We start from the raw sequence: 3952 nt of genomic DNA on the forward strand, positions 1-3952 counted from the left end.
ACGTTCCTGAACATATATCTACCTGCACTCAGGGGTTCTAAGGTTTCTCAAATGTTATCTCAAGCGGGTTAGATACCACACGTCTTCGTGCGAGACTCAAAACCCTAGATAAGATCATTTAATCCTCAAGAATTGGGATTTCTTGTCTTGGAATAAACTTCAGGTGCACCATCATTATTAAAACAACATCTATTTTTTTTCTCTTCAACATATTTGAATATTTTTTTTATATGACAAATTTTCTTATTTATCTATAATGTTGAAAAATGTATTAATTTATTATTTAATTAAGGAAAGAAAAAATTTATAATAATATATATTTACTTATTACTTTATATATTTAATATTATATTATTATTATATCATTTTTATTTACCTAATGAGATAATCTAACTCTTGTTGATCAGTTAACTGTGAAATTTCTTTTTGAAAATCTATCACAATGTGTGTTCGTAATTAAAATCAAGCAACGATTATTATACACTTAGAACCTAGACAAATTTCTTTTATTATAAAGAAAACAAAAGAGAAAAATTACCACAAAACTAGGAAGTATTATATCTTCATTCTATACAAAATACCATTGTTGAAAATGTTATTATAGAATAGAACAAAATGAAAGTAAAAAATTGATAACTTTTATGAAATTCAATTGATTCGGTTATAATATTTTTTCAAACAAAATATCACACAATATGATATTTGACAGATCATGAAACAATATTTTTTGTGTGTACAATCTTTAAAATAAATTTACCATTGATACTCTGCTAAGCAATTGTATAAAGAATAAAAAAAAACACACACACACACACACTTTTACACTACTCCACATTGAAATTAAAAATTTATATATATTTTCTAACTAACTCTATAACAATTTATTTATTTATTTTTTACACTACGCACGCGCGCGTATAAATAATTCAACTGGGTAACATAATGAAATTTCCGATTGACATTTATGCACACGTGGAAAGTACATTTAATTCGAATTTAAATAGATGATTGAATGATCAATTTGCATATGTAAAATATATATTCGTAAAAACGATTAAAACGAGGATCTAACGAGAATACATAAATGAAGTATATACAGGACTTACTGGGCCTACCACTATGACGGAGTCTGGTCCCATTTTAACAGGTGCACCTGTTGTTTGATCAGTCCCTTTTTCCATGTCATATTTGTTTTACGTGACGACGCTCGTGTGCCTGACGCGAGCGGCTTGGCGAATCGAAATGAAGAAAAAGATCTTTCCTGTTTCTTCCACTATACATATATATATATACATATATATATATACATATATACATAAACATATATATATACTCTTAAACACGTTCAAGAAGACGAGTCCAAGAGAAGAAATAAAGAAAGAATGACAAAAAGAGACAGAAGGAGGAGGAGGAGGAGGAAGAAGAGGTGGAGGGGGAGGTTGAGGAGGTTGAGGATAGTCGTAAAGAACGCGTTCTTCGCGTTTACTCAGAGGCAGATGCATTAGAAAACTCGTGTGACGACTGGTTACGCCTTTTCCTAATGCTCTTGACTTCTCCACTAACTGATGCTAACGAAGATTCTAGACTGAACAATTTGAAAACTCGTTGTACTTGATTTGAAAGAAAACTATCTTTCCTTGAATTTCTCAGTATAAAAATAATAACCGTAAGAAAGAATTTATTTCGAAATATACACAGAACACCCTTTTTTATTTATTTTTTATTTATTTATTTTCTCTAAGATTAAAATGTATATTATAATATTGATTTTTTTTATTTTTTTGTTTTTTTTTTTGGGGGGGAGGAAAAAATAAAGTAATATTGTATCACAGTGTCGTTCAATTGGAAGAACGAGAATTGTTCTTGTAGTAACACATTTGCCAATTTTTCTTCTTTCTTTCTCTTAATAATATTTATAATACTCAAATATTAATATTATTCAATAATTTTCGATTAATAAAATATCAATGTATTTCAATCGTATTTTATTCATAATCATTGAATCAAAAGTTCATATATAGTTAACCAAATATTTATATAATATAAAAACCAAATCAATATTTTTTGTAGATAATATATAAACGTATGAAATATATAATAATAAGCAAAGATTTTCGACGAAATGAGCGATATATATTTTTTCTTTCGTGTGAGAGATTTCTATGTTTCTTTGTATAAACTAAAAAAGAAAAATGATAAACTATAGTAATGTCGTAAAAAGATTATATTTTATCCGAATGTAATTGGATCGTTTTACGACGCCTTACCCATTTAAAAGCACGGATGTCGAGTATACGTAATGCGGACTTTAGATAAACTCGTGTGATATCTCTTTCTCTTTCTCTCCCTTTTCCTCTCCCTCTCCCTCTTCCCTTCCCACCCTATCACCTTCCTCTTGTTCACCCCGTGGTCCCCCTGTCTTCTCCTTTCTCCTAACTAAACCTCGACCGTTGTTTTTTCTCTCTCTCTCTCCCTCTTTCTCTTTCTCTCTCTCTCTCTCTCTCTCTCTCTCTCTTTTTCTCTTTTGCACACGTTGCAAATACCGGACGCGTGCGCCATTACGACAGCCGATGAGATAAGCTAATCGCACCGGTAAAGGGTGCAATTTGCGAACGACGCACTGGCATCTCCGTTTGCACGATGAAATTTGCCGACAATAATCGTGAAAAGCAATAGGTGTTGGGGGAGGAGTCAATGGAGAAACTCCTGAAGTTGCACTATGCCGACACTAGAAACGATAACTGTTCAAATCGTACGAATTTTTGGTGAACATATTCGATTATTATTATTTTGACGAAAGTTATACTATTTCGATCATAAAACTCTTTTCGTGTTTCTCTTGGTACTGATAATTTCATTTTAATAATTGACATAATTGAAATCTTATTGAAATTTTGTGTCTGATAATAATTGTAGAATTTATTCTTACGTAGAACGTAATTGTTAATATGTTTAAGCAGTTTCTTTTTGACATTTGTCCAAAAAATAGGAGATAAGCATATTATAATAATTAAATAATTGAATCAATTTATCGAATATTTATAATCGGGCAAATTATTTAAAAAATGAGAAATTATTAATAAATAAAAAAGAAAACAACACCACACAGGTGTGTGTTCTGACAATAATATTAAATGAAAAATAATTACATTATATATTTTTCAACAAACTTCATTTATAAATCATTACTATCGGTAAATGAAATTTCATTTCATTTCATTTTTTGTGTAAGATAAAATTGATTATTGTTCTTCGTATTAGAAGATGAATCGGAACGGAACGGAGAACGGAAAACGGAAAACGGAGAACGTAACGAAAGAAATAAAATTTAGTTGGAAGTATCGAGCGTGACGAAATAATCGAATAATGGAAAGAAATCAGTATTAAATCTGTCGATTTTTTTTCGTAAGAATTCGCCTAAAGGTAAATCTGATTTTCAGCGTGGGTGCACGCAATGTAACGCAACACAACGATCCGCGGGCTACCATCATCAAGGTGACCACGTAGAAAGAAACGTTAAATGTATTTCGTGTTAATGTATGTATATGTATTTATATGGATGTATGTATGCGAAGGTGTGTGTATATGTGTATAAGAGAGAAAGAAAGAATGAAAGAATGAAAACGGCAACGATTCGTTCCCACAATTACGCAAGCTCAACCTCCCTCACCCATTCGTCCGACGAATTCGTCCTTAATGAGGGATAATCACGTTTAATTGTGCGCCCTGGGGCGCCGACAGCACCCTCCAACTTTGGAATCCTCTTCTTCTATCTGTTTTCTCTCTCTTTCTCTATTTTGTTTCCCCTCCGGTATCAAGGAAAGAACTTTCGTGGGACCTTACGACTCCTCTTACAATCAGAAGGAAAGAAAAAGAAAAAAAAAAAAAAACAAGCTAGTCTGAAGAAAATGTTATTAAATTCGTTTCTCTTTCCTCATTTCTCAAAAAGGGA

The sequence above is a fragment of the Polistes canadensis genome, unplaced genomic scaffold (assembly GCF_001313835.1).
Source record: "Polistes canadensis isolate GaletaPanama2010 unplaced genomic scaffold, ASM131383v1 scaffold_90, whole genome shotgun sequence".
NCBI classification, from domain to species: domain Eukaryota; kingdom Metazoa; phylum Arthropoda; class Insecta; order Hymenoptera; family Vespidae; genus Polistes; species Polistes canadensis.